At 39.0% G+C, this 27,912-nt stretch overlaps 1 long non-coding RNA gene across 1 annotated transcript; it reads right to left on the bottom strand.

Annotated features, from left to right (window-relative positions):
- Window positions 1-155: 155 nt before the first annotated feature.
- On the bottom strand, window positions 156-27,912 carry LOC131481540 (uncharacterized). The gene is made up of 3 exons (XR_009246371.1): window positions 27,817-27,912; window positions 6,351-6,485; window positions 156-730 (listed from the first exon to the last, which is right to left on the bottom strand). It is a non-coding gene; the product is annotated as an uncharacterized LOC131481540 (long non-coding RNA).

Below are 27,912 nucleotides of genomic sequence, written 5' to 3' on the forward strand. Positions count from 1 at the left end.
GGAGTACATGTGTGTACTGAACATTAACTTACTAATGTGAGATTGTTGGATATTCATCACTTTGTATTGCAGGATGTAGTTGCTACCAGAATGATTAGTTCATGTCCAAGTTTAATGCTGTTATAAACTCTGTTAACACAATAAGAAACAACTCACATAAAACAATGTCTTCAACAGTCTCTAACAATTTCCCTAACATTGTGCATAGCACACTCTTTCCTTTAGTACATTACAACAATATATGCTTTGTCACAGCCCAAAAGTCAAAAACTAGCTTCTGTTATCTGAAACTTGAGCACTCATATTTTACATTTTGTCACAGTTAAAATCCAGCCATTAAGCATCAAATTCTGGTCCACTTGGATTTATATTTGTCTGCTGTAACAGAGATTCTAACTACCTAAAGTATAACCCTGATGCCTGAAAGTCTGCATTGAGGTACTTTGGGATAGCGGAGTCCATAGTCACACAAGATAACTGTAGCTTTTCTGAACTACCAGCCCAGAGAGGCATCTGTACTCTCACATCTCAGGGGGATTATCCAGCCACCAGTTCCACCTTTAATAAGGAGGGGACAAAGATTGTTCTGGAAGTTGAACTCACACATCTAGAACTTGTCACAAAGCCATGCCTATGAGGGGAGTTTGGGAAATGTGATCTTAATCCGGTAGCCATATGTCAAACACCAGACTAGGCTTTCTGTTCGTAGAGAAGAGAATAAGATCTGGCCCTGTGGAGAGGGCCAGAAGCCTCTGTCACATTCAATGAAAGCAGTTATTTCTCCAGCTTACCACAATGTCTGTTAAAAATGATACAGAACTTGTAACCTATTCACTTGTGATCTCCTTCCCTACCACAGGAAAGCCTAAAACTAGTGGGTACACATGCAGTCAATAGAAAAGTAAAACCCAATAGCTTATCTCAAATGACAATTTTATGATTTTCCCTTGCAACATAATTACATTTCCTAAAATTGGAATTAATTTGCATTTTCAGTCTTTGAAAATGAAGACCCAAATATTTGCATATTCATATACTATTACAGTTGGCATAGAATCATTTTATTTATAGAAAAAATCCCTTGTTTGCAGCTAGAAAAAATGACGATTTTAGGGTTATGGACCAAAAGCCTAATTTCAAAAGAAAGATGGGATTTTCCATTTTTATTTGAATGGACAGAGGGAATATGAAATAAGAATATCATGATTTAAATTTTTTTTTCATTTTCAGTATCTCTCCGTGAAGTAAAGTAGAGACTAAATAAGCAAAAGTCAACACGTAGAGTTTTATAATTGCTATAAAACTCAAACCTAAAAATTTTACCTATACACTAAGGAAGAATAAGCAACATATAAATGGTTTGTTTTGTTTCTTCATCGAATGACTTGCTGTATCTGTGCCTAAGCTGTTTTCCCCCGATTTGGTTGGTTGGTTTTGTTTGGTTTTATTTGGTTTTGTTTTGGGTGATGTTCAGCATTTTGTGCCCTGATAGGAATTTAAATGAACTTAAAACAAAAGCACTGGCGCCCAGCTGAATCCAGTGGATGAATCAGGTAGGCGTGGGTATTCACAGCACTGACTGGTTACATTTTCCTGTGCCACGGAAGCCTAAATGTCGATCAATTGGACTTGTTGCTAGAGAAGCCTATTTTCTAAAGTTCCTGGACATGATTTTTAAAAACAGAAATATTTCAGGGACAGGATTAAAGCAAATTTGACAAGTTCACTAGGAAAATCTGCACATTTCTCCATTCAAGAAGCAATATAAGGAGAAACCGATTGGAAAAAGCATCTGCTCTGGACAGTAACTCTTTGACCTGTCACTTGGGAAAAGCTCTTCCCTACAGCCAGGAAGGATGAACCACTTCCTGTTGCAGTCAGCTAGTTCATAAATGGAGTAACAGCTAATTTATTTTTCCCCTTCCTATTCAGAATCCCATGTTGGCAACAGGTATTCAGAGTTTATTAATGTAACACATTTTACAACGAGAAAAAGAATTCAATAAGTTCATACAGGTCAAAAATGATGTGACTCATTGGACATGATTGCCACTTACTTTATCTTGACTTACTTGTCCTTAACCTTGTCTAGAAAGGATTCAAGATGAATTACTGGAACTTTGGATTAACTTGCAAACCTTCCTCCCACCTGAACTTGAGTTACTTACCTGAGTAACTCTTTCAAAAGCTGTTTCACAAGATCTAAAACTGGAATGCCACCATTTCAGGTCATTCATGAAAGAATGAAAGGAAGAGGAAGTAAGGAGGGAGCGAGGGAGCAAGGAAGGAAGGAACGAAGGAACGAAGGCAGGAAGGAAGGAAGGACGGAAGACAGAAAGAGGAATGGAGGGAAACAGCAAGGTAGCAAGGGAGAAAACAAGTATTTTTACATTCTTAGAGCTGTATTTATTAACTACATTGAATATGTTCTCTTTATAACCTTATCACATTAACAAGAGACTTGATGGTTGATAAGAGCTGTGTCACAATATTATCATATATTTCCTGTGACCTGGAACTCTAATCTATTAACAAGTTTCTTTAAAACATAGAGATCAGTGTTGTGGCATAAACTGCCACCTGCAACACCGGCATTCTAAATGGGCTCTGGTTGTTTTCCCAGCTGTGCCATTTCCAATTCTGCGCCCTGTTATGGAGCCTGAGAAAGTAGTGCAAGATGGCCCAAGTATTTAGGCCCCTGGACCAACTTGGGAGACTAGAAAAAGCTCCTAGCTCCTGGCTGCTGCCTAACGGAGCCCTGACTGCTGCAGCCATGTGGGGAATACACGGGTACACAAGCAAGTGAAGAATCTCTCTCTCTCTCTCTCTCTCTCTCTCTCTTTCTGTGTGTGTGTGTGTGTGTGTGTGTGTGTGTGTGTGTGAGAGAGAGAGAGAGAGAGAGAGAGAGAGAGAGAGGGAGGAGAGAGAGACTGACTCTGGAGTTAAATAATCTTTTTAAAAATGTTAGTAATGATATAGAGGAACTGGGGGGAGGGATCTGGGGAGGGGATAAGGGAATATGAAACTGTACTATAAAACAATAAGAATAACAAAATGAATTAAAAAAAAAAGAAAAAAAGAAAAAAAGAAAGAAAATGAGGTTCTCCAAAAGCTCATCACCCTCCTTGGTGAAATTATTTATTGTGGAATAGAAACCTCTTGGGCTTTCACTTCTTGCTCAGCCAAAGTTTCACATTTGCCTTGATAGAACATGACTGTGCCAGAAGACATTTAATTAAATCAAATGTTTTGGAAAATACTGTATTGAAAGAAAAAAAATCAAGTCCATGTGCAAATGAGGTTTCAATGATGATCAAATAGGTTTCTTAAGGTATTGGCAGTTGTATAATGTTTTACAACTATTACATGCCTAGAAATATTTTTGTCAATTTTTAGAAATATGAGTTACTTTAAATGTATAAATTACTTTCAGTTTGTTTTGCACTGTTTTACAGCAAAAATTTAGAATAACATAAATGCCCACCAAATGACAGTTTGCTGAAATTAGTTATAGTAGGTTGTAATGGATCACACATGGCATGATCTCACTGCACAAGAGAAAAAAATTCAATAACATGTAAGTATATTTGGAAATTATGCAAAAGTTTATGGAAAATATTTAGCAAGATATTAATAGCAATAGCCTCTGCATGAGTACATTTATGGCATTCACTGTTTGCCCTATTGACTTTTTCCTACAGAAATACATAAATATATTTATAAATATACATATATATAGAATATATTATTATATATAGAATATATGATAAATAAATATATATTAGTAAGGAAAGAATAACAGAATTAGATCATGATAAAGTTAGCTACCTGTCTTTTTAAATGAATGAGAGTTTAATACGTGCTGAACGTGCAGTACATTCTAATTTTAACTATGTTTTAGTTTTCAATAATTCTGTAAGGCAGGAGGTGATGTGACTCAGAAGATGAAGTCACTGCCTCCAACAGGGCATCCGATATGGATACCTGTTTGCCTATGGGCTGCTCCATTTCTAATCCAGCGCTCCCAGTCAATGGCCTTGCAAAAACAGCCCAAGTGTTTAGCTCATTTGCTTAATACTGGCCCAGCCTTAGTTGTGATGAAAGATCTCTCTCTCTCTCTCTCTGTTTCACTGCCTCTGTCTCTTTCTGTAACTTTGACCTTAAAAATAAATAACCAAACTTTTCTTTTAAAAAATGGCAAGGAGATATTGTGAAGTGTCATTTGCCAAATCCTAAAATAGAAAACTGAAGATGTTAAGCGGTGATCAAGGCCATGTGTTGTTTGGATTCACATACAGTTTCTGACCTGGTCAGGCACCTAAGAAGTCATACTCCTTGCTACTGTTGAAGATTTAGGATATTTTTGCTTTTAACTAGCATAAATAGCATGAAAATAAATAAACACATTAATAATTCATCAATATTTTAAAGCAGAAAAAGTATAAATGTATTTTATCCACTAATAATACTTTACGTCATGCTAAAGAACTATTTCCTAGGCACCTAGACAAGAAAACTTGGTAGGGGAAGGAAATAAACAAAGTATCATTTGTAGCCTTTAATGTTTAAGCGTTGCTTTCATTTGTAGTTCAGCTATTATTATTACATTGATAAAATCCACTTATGTATTTAAAAAATTTCTGGGTCACCCACTTGTGGCAGAATTTAAACATACAAAGATAGGTAAGTCACATTTCTTGCTATCGCTCACACAACAGGAGGTGGTGAAAGCCAGCCCTTGTGTTTAAAGAAAAACAGAATGAAGAGGCAGAAAGAGATTGTCCCATAGATGCCATGGGCCGTGGTGAAGGACATGTAGCTGGCCGTATCATCTAGGTTGCCATGCAGGCAAAACTGTGCCTCTGCGGTTGGGTACAGGGCTCAGAGGCAGACCCAGGAGGCAGACGGGAATAGGAGAGGTGCAGCCTGCAATGCTATAAGAACAGAAGTTCACCTGTGTGAAGCCTTGAGCTTTAGACTCTAGCAGACACGTGTTGTTTCAAATGTCTGCCAAGCCATGTGATTTCTCTGAGCTCAACTGACTTTCCTTTAAGAAAAGGGACATCGTCCTTGATTCGTTGCAAGGAAAGATGACATAATGTAGGCAGGGTGTGTAGCATAATGCTTAACCCTGAGCAAATCCTCATGGACAATTGGCTGCTTTTTAAAAACACTGTTGATACAGGAGGAAGTGGAGGAAGGGAACACCGAGAGGCAGAGGCAGGGGAAGAGGACCCAGGAAGGCTGTTGGCTGGTGTCCAGGAGATGTGTCCCTGAATAGCTCAGGGTTCCTCGGCAAGGCTTCCCATATTAGTAAAAAGTGAACCAGAGAAAACAGTCTGCCAAGCCTCATACTGAGACTCGCTATGAAGAGGGAAATCAAGGACACCGAATCTATTTAAAGCACGAAAATAAGTTACAAAATGCCAGGAACATCAGCAACTTGGGGAACTTCCCACATTTTGGAGCCCCACACGGAAATCAGGTGGTCAATGGGGACAATTCATGAATTGTTTTGTATCAACCTAGGCCATGGATCTGGGAATGGCTGAATATTTTCTCTATGTTGTTCCCAGGTTGGTGTGGGAATCCAAAAGGTTATCTACTTTGCAGGGACCCAAACACTGCGAAAATAGACATAATAGTCCCTAGGAAAAAAATGGGATAATACCCCAAGGAGGTCACAGTTCCACGTGTGAAAATACAAACATAGAAACAAAAGCCAGACAGAGTGATGCAAACTCGGAGAGAAGCAAGCACCAAATGCTTAGACTGCCAGAGAGGAGGGTGCTATTCTGCTTAGGTAGAGATAAGAAAGGGTTGGACAAGAACTGAAATCTCTAGGCAGACTTTAGAAAACAAAATCAACAGGAGAAGAATAGAGGGAAGACAGTTTATGTGTTGTAAAGTGTCCTTACATGCCACAAGCATTGAGAAATTGGTTGTTTTAAAGATACAACATTGTGTAATGGATTGCAATATTATGATTTTAAATATGACACACTTCTACAAATAAATCAACTTACAGTTTACTGAATATTTTCATGTTTTACTTAATTCTTATATCAGCAGGAGAATATAGGTCTTGTAGTCCCTAATTCTCCAAATGAGGACAAAGTCTCAAAGGACATTGAGTTGCCTGTGCTTCAATTGGAACTAGCTGCCTGAGTCTTCATTCATATTCAGCAAACATTCTGAGTTCTCACTCTACTGTCAAGTGCTCTGCTAAATGCTCAGAATGCAAAGACAATGTTTTTAATGAATTCACAGAAATGAAAGGAGGAACAAATATACAAATAGGGGATTAAAATACAATGAAGCAAAAATCAAAATGGGAAGGTGCGCATTACCTGGAATACACACAGAGGGCCACAGGGAAGAGCCAGGTGAGGTCCCATCTGAGCTTCATCTAGAATGATGAGGAGGTGTTTCGCAAGTGGAAAAGAGAAAGGGTGTCCCCAGCCATGGAAACTGCATGTGGAAAGCTGTGGAAACACAAGAGGGCATTACATGAAGCCAAACTGTGAGAAGTGCAAGAAGGGTAGTCTAAGGTTATAGATGAAACACACAGGAGTCAGATCAAAAACAACCTTTGTAGGCTGTGCTGAGAGTTTGAATTTCCATGGTTTTAGTGCCTGGTTTCTACTGGAGGATTTTAATTGTGTGAGTGACAAGATCAGGATTGTTATTCAGAAAGCACACTCTGGCACTGTTCAGTGAGTGGAATGGAGACTGGTTACCCTGGAGACGGACAGACCCATTGGGAAGCTATGACAATAATCCAGGAGAGAGAAAATGAGGATTGTGGTTGGAGGAATGAGCAGAGTCAAGGCCATTTTAGAAGTAGAAGTAATGGTTAAAGGAGATTTGTTGGATATAAATGCTGAACAAAGGAACGAATGAAGAATGGTGATTAGGTTTCTGGCTTGGAATTCCATGGGGAGAGTAAATCATTGATCAGGATGCAGAAAATCAAAGGGGTAGCAGGTTTAGGGAAATACATAGGAGGCAAGTAGAATGTTAGGTGTCTCTAGGATTTCTGGGTGAAGATTTCATGCATAGTTAACATACAAATAATTCAAAAGAATGTATATGAAAGGAGACACAGATTTAGGAGTACCCATCAGATTGTTAGGCTGTGATTTGCAAATTCCAAAGCTGTAGGATCTGGATACCATTGCCTCTAACCAATTTATTCACACTATCTGTGCAGTAAGTGCTAGCTCCAGTTTTGTTCCAAAGTACAAATTAGCCAATAGCAACACCCTAAAGCATGTATCTGAGATTCTAAGAAGGAAGGTATTGACCGTCATAAGGCTCAGGATTAATGAAGTTTCAGAAAGAAAGCACCATTTTCTAGTTGCTTTTGAACCTCAACTCATGCTGCGGCAACAAGGTAGAAATTTACGAAAACTGTTAGACCTAGTATGTAGGGCCCAAAGAGTTGCTTTTTGATATTCAGTTTGAATCACATGTCTGATTGTATTTTGAAAATACTAGTTCACTTTGTTAACCTGATTTCCTTTTCTGACTGGAAAATCAATTTTGATTTTGATTATGGGATATAATAGCTCAAGAAAAATATGTGAGATGAGTTGCTTCTTGTTACACTTGTTTTTACCAGGTAAAATTACAAGAAATTAATCTATTCTGTTTATATGATAAAGACGTATTGCCAATTATTAATTTTTTTATCGATTATTTTGCATTGTGTGACAGTTTCATAGGCTCTGGGAATTCCCCCACCCCTCCCCACGCCCCTCCCCCCTGGTGGATTTCTCCACCTTGGTGCAGTATTACAGTTCAAATTCAATCAAGATTCTTTCCTTGCAAATGTATACCAAGCATAGAGTCCAGCTACTTATTGTCCAGATGGGTTGAACAGTTTCTTGGGGAGACCATTTCTGGTCCGAAGTTAGAGCTGGTAGAATATCATCCCAGTCAATTAAAAGTCCCAATATAACATCAACAGCAATTTGCAACATTATGGAATTGACATGGTTTTGAGTAACCAGTATGTTATAAAAAAAAAAAAAAAAAAAAAGCAAGTTCTTAACCACAACCTCTGATTAGCTCATTGACATTTCAATTTTAGTTTATATACAGGACCGGCTGCTATATACCTTAAAATGGCTATAAGGTACCATTCAGTTGTCTCGTGTCTATTTCATTTTAGTATTTAGCCATTTGTTGTGTTGAAGTATAATTTTGCTGATCTTGGCAGATTTTAGGATAATCTAGACTGGCTTGTAACTCTAACAAGACATTTGTCAACAATTAAGGTGCAGAACAATTTTTTTTTGTGTGGGGGGGTGTGCAGGAAAATCCTCAACACCATGGTGAGGAGTGACTAATCTTTGTGTCCCACCCAGCGAGGCATGAGCCAATCCACGCCAGCTCTTTCCTGTCAGATTTCAAGCTCTACTTTCTGTTGTTTGTCTGTTTATTTTAGGTTTTTTAGTTTGTATGATTGTTTCTTTGCTGTGAGGGGTTTTCGGAGCGATCCCGATGGTCATTGCGAGGGAGGATGGGGGTCCAGAGGTGGAGCCAGGCTCGGAGCCAATTATTAATCAAGAGACAACTTCTGAATGTTCCACAGTCATGGACAAACATCTTAAGTTTGAGAACACAAAAATGAAAGTTGTTTTTTGATTTCAAATTAGGAAGAAATGGCCATAATCACAGATCAGTACATTATTGCCAGTGCAAGAAGTGACTCAAGCCTCTACCGTGGAGGCCCCAGCCATTTTGGACTCGATAGCATTTTAGCTTATAATTTTTATCCCTTTTTAAAATTGTCATTATTATTTTATGATATACTTTTCCCACCCTCCCAGTCTCCTTCCCCCCTCCCCACTGATTTCTCCTGTGTTACTATAATAATAGAGTTCTTCATAACCAGTCATATGTCCTTCATTGTGGATATGTCAATGGCAGAGATCTGAGCATCTTATTGTTAAGATATATTCAACAGTTTCATTAGGAGTCCATCTTTGATCTGGACATAGAGATGCATGCTGCATTGTATACTCACATCTGGATATGATAGTCTCCATTACATAGTTACTATACATCCCCTTAAATGAAAAGCCACAGAACAAAATCAACAACAGGGAGAAAAATAGAAATTTACAATGCCATGAAGTTAAATAACATGCTACCAAATGACTAATGTGTTGCTAAAGAAATGAAAAATCAATTAGCTTCTTGAATAAAATGATTACTTATGAGCCAATGAAGAATTTAATATATGTTTTGAACAAATAAAAACAAAAGCATGAAAATTCATGATATATAGTTCCCGATGATCTTTGATGGTGAGATGTGTCTCTTGTAGGCAACAAATAGATGGTTTTGGTATTTAGATCCAGTCTACAACTCTATGACATCTGCTTGATGAGTTTAAGTCATTTACATTTCGTGTTAATGTGAATATGTGGTAATTTGATCCTGTCATTTTAGCAGTAGTTGTTTCATTGATTTACCATTCTGCTGTTCTTTAACTGAGATGTTTTTCACATTTGCCTTTGGTTTTGGTGGGTGTTATTACTTTTCTCTGTCAAGACAGCATCTTTAGTATCATTTGTAGCGCAGGCCTGGAAGAGGCATATTTTTTGAGCTTTGCCTTTTTGTGGAAGAATTTAATTTCATTTTCAAAGACAAAAGAAAGTTTTGCTGGATATGTTACTCTGGCCCGACAATTATTTCCTCTTGGAATCTGGAATATTTCACTCCATTCTCTTTTGACCTGTAGAGTTTCCTGTGAGAGGTCAGCTGTAAGTCTGATTGCCATTGTTCCATATGTCACTTGATTTTTTTTCAGGAGCACATTTAAGGATCTTTTCCTTATGTTCAACTAAAGAAAGATTGATTACCATGTGTCATGTTGAAGCTTTCTTTTGGTCAGCTCTATTGGGAGTCTGTACCCCTCCTGGATGTTGTTTCCCAATTCTTTATCTAGATTAGGAAAGTTTTCGTTTTATTTATAATTTTTGATTATTTCCCCATTGTGATAGAAAGTATCTTCCAATTCTGAAATTCTTTCTTCTGCATCTTTCATTCTATTGTTGAGGCTTTCCACTGAATTTTAAATTTGCTCCATTGTGTTCTTCATTTGTAATAATTCTGCTTGATTTTATTTCAGTGTTGATATTTCCTGTGTGACATATTCCTTAAATTCCTTTAATTATCAATGCTTATAAAAAGCTTTATAACAAGTGTTTTGAATTCTTTACCCCCTATTTTCTCCACATATTTCTCAATTAATTCTGAGGTTGGCAAAGGCTTTGGCTCCTTGGCACGGCAGTCTTCAGCAATATTCATTGTTCCTCTGCCTCTTCTTTTCCTCTTGGTGATTGTACTTTTGTTTAACAGATTCTTTTCCTTAGAACAGGTTTCTTAGCTGTGTCTTCCATAGTTCTATGGTTTGCTTTTACTTACTGTGGTTGGTATCCGGTTCTTTGTTTGCAGTCATTTGTGCCACTCCCTCAAGCAAGTTTCAGGTCTGGGCTCTAGTGTTAGACTTCCATCATGGTCTCTTTAAAAGCCTCAGGTCCTGGATCATGACTCCCTACCTCCTGTGATCCCGTGCTGTGGCTATACCATTATCTATACAGCCTATTTTATACGTATAAAATCAATTCCAATCAATGGAACACATTTTAATATGAAAACCAAGCAATGTATTTTCTAAGACATAATATTAAGCTCTGGGCCCAGTGCCGTGGCCTAGCGGCTGAAGTCCTGGCCTTTAATGTGCCAGGATCCCATATCGGCACCTGTTCTAATCCCAGATGCCCTGCTTTCCATCCAGCTCTCTGCTTGTGGCTTGGGAAAGCAGGCAAGGATGGCCCAAAGCCATGGGAAGCTGCATGCAAGTGGGAGACCCAGCAGAGTGCTTGGCTCCTGGCTTCGGATAGGCTCAGCTCTGGCCATTGTGGTCACTTGCGGAGTCAATCATTGGACGGAAGATCTTTCTCTGTGTCTCTCCTCCTCTCTTTATATATCTGACTTTGCAATAAAAATAAAGTTAAAAATAATAAAATATTAGACTCTATTCATGGACTTAAGACAATCAAAAATATTTTAACAGGGTACAAAAACACTATAGATAAATAAATTTGACCTCATTAGTTAAAGAAGAGCCGAGCCACTCTTGCTAGCCCTTCTAGATTTCAGAATATGCTGCAAAATATTTAATTTTAAAAATTCATAATGATTCCAATTTTCAAAAATGTATAAATTAATCAGTTTTAATCAGCACAAACTCTGTGGTCTAAAACTAAAAGCATTAGGGCCCTGTGTGGTGGCCTAGTGGCTAAAGTCCTTGCATTGAACGCACAGGATCCCATATGGGGACCGGTTCTAATCCTGGCAACTCTACTTCCCATCCGGCTCCCTGCTTGTGTCCTGGGAAAACAGTCAAGGACGGCCCAAACCCTTGGAACCCTACACCCGCGTGGGAGACCTGGAAGAAGTTCTTTGCTCCTGGCTTCAGATCAACGTAGCAATGGCTATTGCAGTCACTTGGGCAGTGAATCATTGGACAGAAGAACTTCCTCTCTGTCTCTCCTCCTCTCTGTGTATCTGACTTTGCAATTAAAAAAAAATCTTTAAAAAAAAAACACTAAAAGCATTAACCATTTTAACACTACCAAAGTCCTCAGAAAAAAACCAGAAAAGATAATTAATTCATTATAATTCAGTCAACTCTGGTTTTCCTTTTCTTTATAACTTATTTTTATTTTTATTTGAAACGCAGAGTTACAAAGGGAGAAGGAGAGACAGAGAGAGATCTTCCATCTGTTGGCTCATTCCCCAGCGGGTGCAATGGCTGCAACTGAGCCAATCCAAAACCAGGAGCAAGGCATTTCCTCAAGGTCTCCCTAGTGGGTGCAGAGGCCCAAGGAGCAAGTTTCCATTGCTTTGCCAGGGCATGCACAGGGAGCTGAATCAGAAGTGGAGTATCCGGAACACAAACCAGTACACATATGGGATGCTGGGAACATAGACAGAAGCTCAACCAGGCATGCCATGGGACTAGCCCATTAATTCTGTTCCAAATAATGCATTAATGGGCCACGAATTAAGCTTGTGCAATTGAAAGCATTTTAAAGTTGAGAAGTTGTTCAAAAGAAAAAAGTTAATCAAAGTATATGTGAACATTTGGCTTCATTCCTCTTTGTTGGGCTTTTCTGAAGCAATTTCAACATAACGGATTCATTGAGACACAGTCTTACAGTGGAACAGAGTAAGCATCAAGAGGCTATCGAGTAAAAAGCAAGGGAGGCAATAAAACATACACAGATTCCATCCTATCAGAGAACTAAAGCCACAGGAATGTATTCAGTATTTATAGTACCGGTTAGATTTAGAGCTCTGCCTCACATCATTAGTTGTAATTAATATGCCAGGTTATTAAACTATGTGTTGGGGGAAGGAGAACTCAATTGCAATCCCCATATTAGAAGAAATTCAATATCGTGCTATCCAGAAGCTGTGAGTTATTCAAGTCCTTAAAAATTTAAATAAATCAGCCCCTTCTAATTGAGTCTACAATTTTGGAGGAGTGTGTCTGTGGGGGTGGATTCCATCAACATCATTATAAAGTTGAAGAACTAGTTGGAAAATAACAGATCCAGCAGGTAGGATTGGCTAATTGTGGAGCCCAGTGCAAAATGAAATTTCAGGGCTCCTTGTTCAAAAATTAACAGTATCCGTATTTAACCAGGAACAGGGTTCCTGTGGCACAACTGGGTTATGAGTGACTACTCCTGTTAACATGGAAAGACTGAAAATCAGACTTTCCTTCCATACTTACCTGAGGGACAAATTACGCAATCAGCAAAGTTCTCTGTGACAATGGAGACCTAGAATGTGAAGGTTTCGGATACGATGTGTTTCTCACATCAGTTTAAGCAGGAGATAGGTCCTAACACTGAGTCTAACTGTGCTTTTACTTCTGAAAATGATAGCTTGCTGATTCAGGCCTGTGATTCTCAGAATACATTTCCATGTTTCTAGTCTTGTATTCCTTAGACAGGCAGAAAGAAAGCATTGTGCATGTGATGATTTTTTTCATGCTTCAGTAAGCTTTCAAACTAGGCCAATCAGAAATGACGCAGGTGCACACACACACACACACAAATCCTGCTTGCTTTAATTCCATCAATTAATGTAGAGAGCAAGACTGACTATTCAGGATATTTCATACAAAGAACAAAAGAATGCTATTCCATGAAAAATGCAAGAACGGGTTCAACTGTGCAATATTCCATTCTGCTTTATCTAACCACTTTATCTGTATGGATTTCTTCCAGGAGATAAATTTTTCAATCAGATTTTTTTGTGCATTGCACTCATGTGCTATCAGGTTGTGTATCAAAATTGCAGGTGAAGTTTCCCCTCTTGTTTCTGGTAAGCTTTAAAAGGGCTTGTAAAGCGTGAAACATTTCTTTTTCATTCTTTTAGGCACTGAAAAAAAAAACAGTAAAAATATTTTTTCCTGCAAAACACAAAATACTTCCTCCTGTTACAGTTCCCTAAATATGCGATAAAGCACAGATCTTCGTTTTATCTGATGAATATTAAATGTATACCTAATTGTCACATTTCAAGCTATAATTTGCTGCTTCTTACTCTTTAAATGGCATATTTCCAAAATCAATATCTACTGCTATTCAGATTTCTTAGAAGGGAAAGATGGAATTGAATATGAGCAAATCTGACTGGCATGAACAATAAGGAAGGGATATTAATATTTATCATTGACAGTCCATGCTGTAAAATAATAATGAAGTCAGGGGAAGGATGATACTGATCACTTTCTTTTATGTGCTAGGGAACTACCACTTCAGCTGCTCGAAACCACTATGGCAGCAGAAGCAAAGCAACCTCATGAATAATTGAGGATGAGCGTGCTACAGGAAGAACTTTACCCAAATATAGTCAAAGTGAAGAGCTGGTTCTATGTAACATCGAGTTACATGCCTTAGAATTATAGAAGCAGAATAAAGGGATATTAGTAGAATCCTTCTATTCCAGGTTAATCTACCTCTTAGGATTCATCTTTCATTTGAAGATGATCCTCAACTCAGGATGTTTGGATTTATTAGATTTCAACTGAGGGCAGGGTAAAAGCAGCACTCATTCAATAGAAATTGCATTTACAATTTTTGAATTTGTCTGTGTGTTCTTTTCCTGTACACAGTGTTATCCTCTCACTCCATGCTGGGCAGAAACAGCAAGCCCAGTACTTAGAAGAGTAAATGGCCCATACTCTACCAGGCCCTTTGTAAAAGGGTGTGACATTTGGCAGGGTAGCTATATCAAAGAGATTTTCCTCTTAGGATATTCTCAATTTATGGCAGTTTTATCAGATTTCATCACAATATAAGATGAGGAGCTTCTGTCTGGAATCTGTTCAACACTGCATATTTGACCAAATGCATTCCTACATGCTTTTCTTCCATGCCATTTGTTAAGGTCACATAAAATTTTTCTCTAGGTCTTTAAGAGTCTTCCACTGAATCTTGAGAGTCGTTTTCTGCTACTCTTCTTTGAATCAACTCTCCAATCTTTCCCACTTCACAGTTAAGGCCTACGTTTTGTTTGCTTTTTAATTTGTTTGCTTCGTTAGTATGTAGCTCACCATGTCACTACACTGGCCTTATACTATTAAATCTTTATTCCTATCTAGCTGCAAAGGAAGCCAGCTGACTGCAAGCGGCCTCAATCAAAAAGAGAAAGGTTGGCCAGTTCATCATATATTTAATTTTTCATTCTACTCCTGCACTCCAAGGCCTAACTCCAGTGCTCATCAACACTCCAAGTTAAATGTGACCATCTTGTTTTCTAACTACAAGCTCTTAACTATATACTCTTACATTTAGAGATTACTTAGTGTTTCTGAATCATTCCTGACTCACCACAATCTCTATTAAAAAAAAGAAGCATGCCATATGGGCACCAATTCATGTCCTGAATGTTCCCTTTCCGATCCAGCTCTCTGCCAATGGTCTGGGAGCACAGCAAAGGATGGCACAAGTCCTTGGGGCCCTGCACTCATGCAGGAGATACAGAGGAGGTGCCTGGCTCCCAGCTTCAGAGCTGAACCAGAATATGAAGGATCTCTTTCTCTGTCTTCATTTTCCTCTGGAACTCTGCCTTTCAAACAAAAAGAGAAAAATAAATCTCAAAAAAAAAAAAAAAAAAAAAGAATCTGCTTCTTAGGTGAACTGGTTCCGGAATGTGCCAAGGACACAGCGCGCAGAACAAAGAGATGGAACATTTGCTTAAACTAACTCAAATTTTAGGTATAGAACTAAGGAAATCCTAAGAAGTCAAAAGATGCATGTGAAATGTAGCTCAGATTAGTGGTTTCAATATTTTACTGGGTTTGCAGTAAAAACCCACACTAAGAAAGCCGCATTTGAATGAGATTTTCCTTCTGAATATCACACTTAATTGTGTTTTTCAAAACAGTTCTGAGTGGATCATGACATTGTAGATATAGACAATGACAAAAAGCATGGCATCCTATTGTCAAGATATATTTAACAGTTTCGCTGGGAGTCCGTCTTTGATTCGGAAGTAGAGATGCATACTGCAACGTATCTTCAGTCCTCAGTATGCTAGTCTCCATTATATGATTCCTCTAGATGAATATGTGCGCATACATGTTTAACTATATAAATAGCAGAATGGTGGAGTTGTGACTGTTGTGGAAGGACTGTATTATTATAATAATATAGGGGAATCAGTGTAGATGGGTTGGGGATGGGGCGGGTTAAAGGAGAAACTCCTGAGCTTATGGAACAGTATCATGAAAAATAAATAAATGAATAAATAAATAAATAAATAAATAAATAAATAAATAAATAATAAATAAATTTGTTTTATTTGAAAATCCCCATTAGAGAGCAGAGGAGGGTTGAGTGAGAGAGATAGTTTCCATCTACTGGTTCACTGCATAGTGACTGCAGCAACCAAGAGTGGGCCAGGCAGAAGCCACAAACCTGGAACTCTATCCTCATCTCCCATGAGGGAGACAGGGCCCGAAACACTGGGACACCTTTTACAACTTTCCCAGGAGCATTAGTAGGGCGCTAAATCTGAAGTGGAGTAGTAAGGACTTGAATCACCATACTTATGGGATGCTGGGTTTTACAGTGGCTCTACTTATTATGCAACAATGCCAGACACTGAATGGTCTACTTTTTATCTAGTTCTTCTGAAGTTGGGAGATTCAGAATCAAAGCAAATCTCGTCCCATCAGAGTGTGTGTTAAAAAAGACTGTGTTATGTATCTGCCCACAGAGGAAGGTAGGGTAATTTTTCCTAAGATATTGAGTAAATTCAATGAGAAACAGTATACAAAGCAAATGAAAAAATCAGATCAGTCACCACTGAATTGTGTGTGTTCTTTCAAAATCACATATTAAATATTGTATTCACAAGAAGACTAGGTAGAACAATATTAAATCTCTGAAAGATCTTAACAAATTATGTAAACACCATTTTATTTGCAGTGTAGAACCAAATATTTCCTATTAATGAAAGATTGCTTTGCCAAATTCCTATAATCAAGCTGTTTATGGTTTTTCTAGAAAGAACTGAGTCACATCAGTGTTCAATGCAACAGTGTCACCTTGTAGCTTTAGGAGATTTTCATATTCCACAAGGGATTTCATTTAAGAGCTAGTCTTTTAACAATTATGCCTTTCTTAATATTTTAACAATTTTATAGACCTCTTAGGGTGCACTGTTACACTAAAGTCTCTTAATGCTTCACAAAAACGGACATAAAAACTCAAAACGATTTTCAGAATCTGCAAGAAACTGTAAGAAGGAACAGTGTCCATATGGTTTAGACAGCTTCTGATTATCTTAAGAGGTCACTCAAAGGCCTACAACCTCCTTGGCAAAACCCCTAGTTGTCCTCAGCCAACTACTTCTTCTGTTCCGTTATCACATGGACAACAATTCTTGAGAACCAAGAAGTCAGATGTGTCTTTCCCAAATCTATTCTGGGATCCCTATTCTGGAACAGAGGTGTGTAGAAGAAGTTTAACCAGTGGACACTGCCTGTCTGGGCTATGTCTGAAAAAAAAAAAAAGAAAAAAGAAAAAAAACAAAAACCAGAAGTTTTCAGAATGTATTGTAAGAATGAATCTGATAATATTGAGATTCTTTTTTTTTTATTAATTGCATTGCATTATGTGACACAGTTTTATAGGCACTGGGATTCCCCCCATCCTTCCCCAATCCCCCCATGGTGGATTCCTCCACCTTGTTGCATTACCACAGTTCAAGATCAGTTGAGATTCTTTCATTGCAAGCATATACCAAGCATAGAGTCCAGCATCTTATTGTCCAGGTAAGTGCAACAGCTTGTTGGGGAGACCATCTCTGGTCTGAAGGTAGAGCCGGCAGAGTATCATCCCTGTCAATTAAAAGCCCCAACATAACATCAGCAACAATTTATAACATTATGGAATTAATTGACATAGTATTGAGTAACCAACATGTTAAAAAAAATGCCTAAGATTCTTAAGAACTTGCAAGCCGCTGAAATGAACATCATTGACTCCACAATAATGGAATGGAGCTAATTAGCTCAATTTAAGGCTGATTAGCCATACAAACTGATGTGGATGGTCTGCATTTCAGTGAGTCTATACAGGACCAACAGTCTCTCAAAGCAGCACATGAAATACAAAGAACTACCACCATTGCAATAAGCAGGGAGCTGGATCAGAAGGAGAGCAGCTGGCGATGTGGCTGTTATAAAATTATGTCAATCCGAAAAACAGTAATATTATTTCAACCCCAAACAGCCTGTATCTCATGCAATAAGATATTGTGAAGTAACCAATGATATGAGGCAGATTGCTTATGATCTACATCAAAGAATTGTAAAACCTAATGTACTTGTAAGGCCCCATGATACTTGGAAATGGGGAGGGAGAGCAGAGAAATCTTACATCACCCTAGAAGGTGTGAGGAAGATGGGAAATATAACCTATCAAGATCATAACTGGTAACTCATAGACAACAGACTTGAATTAGTATTAGACAATAGCAAAACTACAAAGGCATATGGGGGAATCAGGAGTAATCCTAACAACCTCTTAACAGGAGGTCATACCCATAGAGCAGGGGGAACCCCAGAGTGGAGCAGGCAGAAAGGAGGAGGCTTTTATCCCAATCCTGAAGACTCCCAGATCCTCTCCAAGGAGCACCGAGGACTACATTCCTACTGCCAAGGAGACCACGGGAAAATGGAGTGCCTTCGGAGACCTAGAACTCTGAGTTCGACCACCCCCATTTGGATCTACCATATGGGATGGAAGAAGCCCAAATCCTGCCTTGCAGGTTCCAAGATCATCGGAACAACAACCAGGATCCCTGAGCGGTCCACAGAAACAGAAGAACAGTAAACTTCCTTCGGGACTAGGGAGAGGAGCTTTCTCTGGTCCTTGCCTGCTTCCAACTTTGGGTCCCCACCCCCTCTCATAATAACCATCTGGAGCGCTCCAGAAACCCCTCAAAACAAACAAACAAACAAACAAACAAAACAAGGATAGACAGAGAACAACAAGGAAAGCTTAGAACCAGACAGGAAATGGTCAGCGGGGATGCACTTATACCTCACTGGGTGGGGCACAAAGATTAGTTACTCCTAACTGGGGTATGGAAGATTTCTCTGCACACCCCTCCTAAACATGCTCACCTAAACTGTTGACATATATCCTGTTAGAATTATAGAGTTAGACCACCCGAAAAACAGCGAGGTTCAGCGAAATCATGCTTCAATGCTATAAACTGCTAAATACTAAAATTAAAATAGGCATGAGACAGCTGAATAGCAATCTAAGCCATTTTAAGGTGTATAGAATACGGTTGAATGTAAACCAAAATTGAAATGTCTATGAAGAAGTCACAGGTTATGGTTAAGAACTTGCATTTTCCTATTAACATATTGGTTAATCAATACCATGTCAATTAATGCCACAATGTTGTAAATGGTTGGAAATATTATGTTGGGACTTTTAATTGATTGGAATGATACTCTGCCGGCTCTACCTTCAGACCAGAGATGGTCTCACCAAGAAACCATTGAACTTACCAGGACAATAAGATGCTGGACTTTATGCTTGGTAAATACCTCCAATGAAAGAACGTCAACTGAATTTGAACTATGGAAATGCAACAAGGTGGAGCAATCCACCGTGTGGGGAGGGTTTTGGGAGGGGTAGGGGGAATCCCAGTGCATAAAAAATTGTATCACATAATGCAATGTAATTAGTTTAAAAAAAAAAGGAAATGCAATAGAAATATATGTTTAATGAATAAATAAATAAATAAATAAATCTTAAAAAAAAAAAAAGGAGAGCAGCTGGGGCACAAACTGGCATTGGCCCAAGTCAGCACTAATTTGGAAACTTTATTAGTTTTAAACAAATTTTCAAACGTTTTACTTCCTCAAACTCCAAGAGAAGTATGACAATACTATGGACAAAAGCATCAAGCTATTCACCACTTACTTGAAAGAGGAATTGGTTTGGGAGTCCTAACTGGTTTGGTATTATCAGAAAAGTGTTTCCTATTCATCTCCACTAAGATTCTCTGTATTTTTCATTGAAGATCAATTATACACACACACAGACACATGCACACACACACACTACTGTCAATATTATTTTTCCTCAATTATTAAAGTTAGCATTTGAAATGGCATATACAAGCTTTTAGAAATTATGCCATTTAAATGCAAATCAATGCCCACTAAGTAGTACACATATCCATTCCTTACCACAGTATTTCACTGAATTGTTTCATCTGCGAAATGAAAGATTTCATTGTTCTGTGTTAAAAGAACTTCCTATGAAAACAGATTTGTAAATCAGGAAGATATATTCCTTGGGAATAGTAAGGCTGAAGTTTCAGACTTTCACGTACTTGAAGTCTTATTGTTAACATAATATTAACATAGTTTAGGGCACTAAAATATGTATATATTTATTAAGTATTCTTTAAAGAATTTTCATAGTAAAATGATTTATTTTTGAGTAAATATTTGCAAGCATGAAATTAGATAAAGTGTGATTTATCCCTATAATTGAGAATGATGTTGCCTTGAGTGAGGGAAATGGAGAGCATATTGACATGGTGATTCTACCAATAACTGTAATTCCTTTGTCTCAAAGAAAGCATTGGACCAAGTCCCGTGTGGGTAACACATTAGATCATTTCAGAATTAAAAAGTGATTTGATTTTAGCTAGTAGTTCAATAATCATAAAAAGTGTATTTTCAGGGCTGGTATTGCCACTGAGTATGACACCAGCATTCTCTATAAGCATCAGTTTCCGTTGGTTGCTCAGCTTCTGATTTAGTTCCCTGCTAATGGCCTAGGATAAGCACAAAGGATGGTGTAAGTCTTTGGGCCCGTGATATCCATGTGGAAGACACAGAAGAAACTCCTGACTCCTGGTTGGGGCCTGGCCCAGCCCCAGCTATTGCGGCCATCTTGGAAGTAAACCAGGAGACTGTCTCTTTCTTACTTTGTCTCACCATCACTGTAACTCTGACTTTGAGATAAACAATTAAACCTTTAAAACATATATGTATATGTATATGTATATGTATATGTATATGTATATGTATGTATATATTCCTGTTGCTACAAATTTATGAAGCTGGGCTGAAAGCAAATTATACACAAAGTAAGTCTACCGATACAATGAACACTTATGAAAATAAATATGGTATTGTTTGAATGAAGGTGTCCTTCTGAATACATATGTTGAAACTTAGATACAAGTATGAGAGCATAAAGAGTAGACACCTTCAAGAAGTGTTTAAGTCATGAGGTTTTTGCTTCCCCAGTGGGATTTGCAACTTTTTGAAAGAGCTGGAAGGAAACAACTAAGCCCCTTGTGGCCATCGCCTTCCACCATGTGAAGATGCAACAATGGGGTTCTATCTTGGAACTAGACAGTAGCACTCCCCAGACACTGAAGTGTTGACACCTTGATGTTGGCCTTCTCCAAAATTACCCAGATGGTGTTTTATTATGGCAATAGAAATGAGCTAATGCAATGTAGGCACACATTCATACATACACACACACACATTCATTTTCTTGAACTACTAAACAACTTTTACTTTGCTTGGTGTTTATAAAAATATTTTGACGGGCCCGGCGGCGTGGCCTAGCGGCTAAAGTCCTCGCCTTGAAAGCCCCGGGATCCCATATGGGCGCCGGTTCTAATCCCGGCAGCTCCACTTCCCATCCAGCTCCCTGCTTGTGGCCTGGGAAAGCAGTTGAGGACGGCCCAATGCATTGGGACACTGCACCCGCGTGGGAGACCCGGAAGAGGTTCCAGGTTCCCGGCTTCGGATCGGCGTGCATCGGCCCGTTGCGGCTCACTTGGGGAGTGAATCATCGGACGGAAGATCTTCCTCTCTGTCTCTCCTCTGTATATATCTGGCTGTAATAAAATGAATAAATCTTTAAAAAAAAAATATTTTGACATATATTGAGCAATAAATTTTGATGTTATTTTGCCCCTTGGATGTATCATGAATGGGTTAGTTTGGTAATCATATCTGAAAACACAGCTGGCTATTGTGATTGGTACGTGGACGTCACACTCACAGTATTATCACTAGTGTCAATTCTGACATTAAAGATGTTAAAACTGAGACTTGGACCTTGGTGACCAAAATATAAATTTCTTTGTCCTTCCTTATGTTCATAAGCCTTACACACACATAAATGGAGATCTTTTCCTTCTTTCAACAAATATTTGCCACTGTGTGTAAGGGAATGAAGAATCTTTATATCATAACTTTCACTACCTTAGGAAAGACAGAGTTATACAGAGTGTGATATGGGTTCTATGATTTTGCCTTTATATCAGGGAAATTTTCCAAGGGACTGGATGTTTCAGCTGAAATCTGAGAGATAAGAAAGACTCCACTAGTAAAGTCTGAGATGGGAATGAATAACAAGGGAGGCAAAGAGAGGAGGATGTTTGAGGATTCAGGAATGAAAGATGGCATGGAGCCTTGAGGGGGCAAGAAAGAGATTGATATGTTAACAGTGCAGATGCTCTGCAAAGAGCTGAAGGCAAGGCAGGAAGTGCAAGAAAGATATGGGTCATGAAAGCCTTCTGTATTATTGCATGTTTTCTTGTCTTAAAAATACTAGGAAAATTTGGAATGTTTGGAAATGGAAAATGGCATAAACTGTCTTAACATTCCTTTGGGGATACATTGCAACAAAAAGGTTAGGAGAGGCTCCCAGTTCTTTATTGAGAAGCCAGCTTGGTCTGTCAGGTGCACTGTGGTCATTCCGCTTTGCTAGCATGTTTACTGCTGAAGAAACATGGTACAGATAGGTACAGATGATGATTGGAGTCAGGGAGCCCAGTGATGAGGTATTCACAGAACTGTAGCTGAGATGAGTGAAAGCATGGATTAACTCATTGACAATAGTGATGGAGAAATGGGCAGAATTGAAACACAATCCTTTTCTTCTGTGCTTATTGACATGATGATTGATAAAGCAGTGAGAGAGAAGTCATAGGATGGTGCCAGGTTCCTGATTTGTGTAATAGTGCTCTCATTTACAGATCTAGAAACATGGGGAGAAAACAATGTTAAGAATATGACGAGTTCACTTTTTAAAATACTGAGTTCATGGTTCTTAGATGTTTCTGGGTAAAGTCATGCAATTGTCTGAAAACAGATAGGTTTCAAAATGTAAATTTAGGAGATGTTTCAGAAAGTTGCTGAACAGTCTATATCTTCTCTTTTATCATAAAAGCTAAGTAGATGGCACTTTTCTGTGTCCTTGTTACTAGATGCTGCTTTGTAACTGAATTCTAGTAAAACAAAAAAATATGAGTCATGAAAGCCTTTGAAGAAGAAAAACACCCTAACATTCGAGCTAGACCTCTACAAACCTCCCAAGTGCATTGTGCCATGGCCTTCATCCCATGTTCCCTGCATTTTTACTAAATGTTAAGGGTAACAGGAGTTCTGTCAGTCTGACCTACTGAACTGCAGAGGAGGGACTATCCTGCTCATCTTTTTGTCTATTCCACACTTCTATAGGGTCAAGGTATAAACTCCACTGTGAATGAGTTTAGATCAATGTCTAAACTCCAATTCCCTTAGGGAGGGGATTTGGGACAGTATTGAGGTTACCATAACTAACTCAGGAGCCTTCTTAATGAAGATGAACAAAAAACAAAGATCTGGGTGCCAGTGTAGTAGTTCAGCATGTTAATCCACCTCCTGTGGTGCTGGCAATACATATGATGCCAGTTCATGACTGCTGTTTCACATCTGACTTCTCTCCACATATGGTCTGGAAAAGGTATGTAGGATGGTCCAAGACCTTGGGTCCCTGCATTCCTGTAGGAGACCCAGAAGAAGCTCCCAGCTTCAGTTTAGCTCCACTCTGGCCTTTGCAGCCATCTGGGTAGTGAACTAGCAGTCTCTCTCTCTCTCTCTCTCTCTCTCTCTCTCTCTCTCTCTCCTCTCTCTCTTTCACTCTTTCTCCCCCTCCCTCTCTTTCTCTCTCTCTCTCTCTCAAAAAATCTGCCTTTCAAATAAAAATAAACAAATCTTTCGAAAAAAAAATAATGAGCACCTGAAGCCCTCAATGAGGCTATCCTAGTGTACCACTGTAGCTCTAACAAACCCAGTAGTGGCTTAAAACAACACTAACTTGTCATGTTACAGTTCAGAAGGTCAGACTGTGAAGCAGGTCTTGCAATGTCCAAGCTTTGGCAAAGTTACTTCTGGAGACTTGAGCAAAAGGGCTCTGTATCTTTTCTAGCTTCTAGAGGTTTCCACCATCCCTCTTATTTCTGCTTCCATCATCATGTCCCCTTCACTGTTTCTTCTACCTTCCTCCTCCTTGTGTTTACACTAGAATCTCTTGGATAATTCAAGAGGCTCTTCCCATCTCTAGGCACTTCACTGATTCACTTGTTCATTTTGTTCTGTCAGGTAACAAGTTCATGTATTCAGGCAATTAGGACACACACATCCTTGAGAAGGCAGCACTCCATCTGCCCATCAAAAAGGTATGAGTTAACATAGAAAAAGAATCCAAAACAGCACTTGCAGTGGTACCAGTTTAAAGGGCATGGGCAGAAGCAGAGACAACAAGAGAACCGTAGATAGACACATAAAGTTGTGGGGGAGGGGAACCTGAGAGTGTGGTGATACAGAAAATATGGGGAAATACGGGAAATATTTTTTAAATGGTGGTAGAAATCAATTACATTTCTACAGAAGAGACATCATGTAAAATAGACTGACAATTGTTCTTTGAACTTGGCTCTGAGAAAAGCACTAGTGGTCTCTTAAAGGTCAACGCTTTTAGAAAAATGCAAAAAAGATACCCAAAGAGTCAAGGAACTGGTGTGCTGGGAATGAAGAGGGTAGGGCATATATAACTATCTCACTTGAGATGGAAACAAATGTGAACATGGCAAGGTGTACAATGTAATCAAGAAGCAGGTTTCTGGGTGGGGGAATGTTCTTGAAGGTGAGGCAGGCAAGCCATGAGGTGGAGCTGTCACATGGAGTCATTCAGGATGATGCCAGGCCTGAGGGTGGAGAGAATGATTGCCATCCAGATGTCAAGTTCATATCATCAATGAATAGGCAAGAAGCAAAAACTCCATAAAGTCAGAACACATTTAGAAAGTTATCAGAATGATCCAATTAAAAGTCTTCTTTATAACTCTTAAGATTTTGCCTGTGTTTGCCTATGTGAATTTAACTGACAATTTATGATGCCCCAAACCATTTGTCCCTGTCTGAACACTTCTCAACTCAAAGGTCCTTCTGATCCCATCTGACCTTCAGACAACACATTAACACTGGCCCAAGAAAAATATACAAGAGAATACATTAAACTTTCTTCTCTGTTGCATTGATTGAATCTCAAAGTATGGACTATAATGGAAAGGACTTGGAATAAAGAACGTGCAATGTTGTGAAAAGTATTCCAGCCCCATCTCTGCAGTTTGCCCTTTGAGCTGCCAAAACATTGCTTGCTCACACTGGCTGCTTGGTCCCATGATTCAGCAATGTCATAAAAAATATTTTTTAAAGCAGCCATAATACTTTGTACTGTTTAATGTACTCTACAAGGCAAGATAAACTGGGGCCTTCCTTGCCCTCCAGGAGCTAACAATTGTTTGCATGCTTCTAGTCGGCTAAATCCTAGATTAAACCATTGAGTTTAAACTTCTACTTGATATGAGCAAAGTGCAAGTAAATTAGTAAACACTTTAAAGTGGTGACAAACAAGGTGCTTCCTAAAAAAGGTCCATCAAAAGTACAGTCATCTGTTTTCCAATGCAGGGATGTGTAACATCCATTTGCCAGCCACTGCTAGGCACCCAAAAGAAAACATAAAAAGAAGGTACACATACTGTTTCCACTGAGGATACTTGTAGTCCTCTTTGGAGCATACATAATACAATGAAACTTAGCATGTTACCAGTTATCAAAGGCTTCTGACTATAGACAATATAGATTACAAAAGGAACAGGTTCTGCTTCCCCAAAAATGGGTAGAACATGATTATTCTATCACAGCCCAGCTGTTTAGGGGAAAGCAGTCATGTGCACAGGTAAACCGTACAATGTCTGGAGACTGGGGGTGGGGGTGCAGAGAGGAAGGCTCTGTCACAGGGAAAATTAAGAACATTTCCTTGGAGGAGGAAACATTTGAGTGCTGCCTGGAAGGCACTGCAGGAATCTCTGGCCAGAAGGAAGGTAAAGAGCCTGAGCTTGCAGGTCTGAGTTCCCCCTAAGTTACTGCTTTTGACTCACACCACTCATATGGCTGTCTAGTTCAACAACTCATTATTTATTCAGAATTTTTTAGAACAAGAAGGACAAGACTCCAGAGAATCTGTGATTCAGAAATTCAGTGGTAAACACTGAAACTCCAAATAAAAAAGTGCTTGTCAGAGTCCCTACAGCTTATAGGGGATAAAATGAAATCAAACAAACTAATAAATGTCTGTGAAATGAATGAGTATATGGCTGACCAGTGCTCAGTCTAAAAAAAAAAAAAATAGAGGAAGCTAATATAAGTGGTGACAAAGACAAAGCTTCACCACTGGATATCATTAGTAGTTGTGGCACTAATCATTTTTATTGCTCTTAGGATTCTATTCAGTACCATTTCATACCACAGTAATTAAATGAGACATAACTTGGTTAAAGAAGGCTTTATCATTCTATCTGCTTGCGCAAATATCTGTGCTTGTTTATGAAATTTTTGAAATTGCAACTGAGTCATTCACCTTGGGCGGGGACCCCAGGCCCAAAGTGAGCAATTGTTTATTGGGAGGGACAGGCGAGGAAGAGTCATCCTTCACAGTGAAAGCTGTGCTGTCTCAGAGCCTGACAATCAGGACTCGATTTTCTCAATTTGTAGGCAAAGCGAGATCCAGATGCATAAGAACCTAAAAAAATATCCAAATGTTCTAATATTTTCCAAGTAGGAAACTCCAAAGCCCGCCTACTATAACTCAGCAGTAGGGGCTACTGGTACCATAGGTAAGTTGGTGGGGCTGCACAAACGCCCTGGGTATGAGTGCTTTAAGAGTGGTAAAGGTGATTTTTGGTTTCTATTCCATCCTGTAAGGAGATTAGGCATCACTACTTTGTCCTGAAGACAAGTAAAAGGTAAACAAACTGAAAAATCCATATGGCAAACTGCTATCCCCCAACGCTGGAAAGCAGGAGAATCTAATAGAAAAGCACAGTCTTGGGGAAAGAGGATGACAGGAGCTGAAACTGCCATGAGACACAGTGGCAAGTAGTAAAATCCTGAACTATGGCTGATGGATTGACTGTTGGAGGCCATGTGCGCATCTGAGACTTCACAACACCAGCGGCCAGGCATTGGGGGGCAGGCAGAAGGACCTTGTCCAGGTTACAGAGCTTTACCTCCATGCATTCCAGCTGGTATACAGGGTGAGCAGCAGGGGAAAACATCCAGAGAAGGTAACTCTGAAATACCGCAGCCTTCTGCCCTTAACAGGCCTGATATCTAGAAAAGTGGTCATAACAGACCCAAACTTGTTGGGTTTCTAGCCTAATGGAGGCGAGGCAAATATCTAACCATGTGCCCCTGTGGATAACCACTCACCAGTAGGGGTGGGTAAAGGGTAAGAAGTCCAGGGGAGGTCAAGGATTGTGGACACAATAGGTCAATCTCTTGGAGTTTCTCCAAATAGTCATCCTCAAGCGTGTCTCACTCAGAGGAAAGTTTTTACTTACTGGTGTCAAATAAGAGGCAGTGGAAAGATAATGGTTCCCCTAAATTAGAACTCCAGCACTGAGAAGGGGTTTTCTAGTGCTATTAAGAAAGTGCCCAAGATCTCAAAAAGGAGCTAGGAGTGCAGGGCAGAGGACAGGGATTGTTGACATTGTCTTATCATCCAATGTATGATGGAGAGTGTCACTGATGTCGCACAAACAGGAGGTATGGAATTGACCTGACAATGAGGAAATTTCCCTTCAAACCAAGAAAATCTGACTCAAACTGGTTTTTCGCATTACTAACCACTGTGAAGGGTTGCTTGGCTCCCGCTGAATATCATGTTGCAGAATAAACTTTGCTGGAGGGTTCTCTGTGAAACAAATTCAAAAGACTATTCACTTACAAACCATTTCAAATTCTCTCACCCATGGTCCATTCATTGCTCCATTTTCACTTCAACCCTGCACATTTGTTTTTATTCATCATCCAGAGGCATGTCATACCTGAATTCTGAGGTCTTATCATAGGATTACAGAATGCTTACCACAGTGTTTCTCAAGTTCCATTAACAGCAACTTTTCACCCCTCCAAATTACAAG

This window comes from Ochotona princeps, chromosome 12, assembly GCF_030435755.1.
Source record: "Ochotona princeps isolate mOchPri1 chromosome 12, mOchPri1.hap1, whole genome shotgun sequence".
NCBI classification, from domain to species: Eukaryota; Metazoa; Chordata; class Mammalia; order Lagomorpha; family Ochotonidae; genus Ochotona; species Ochotona princeps.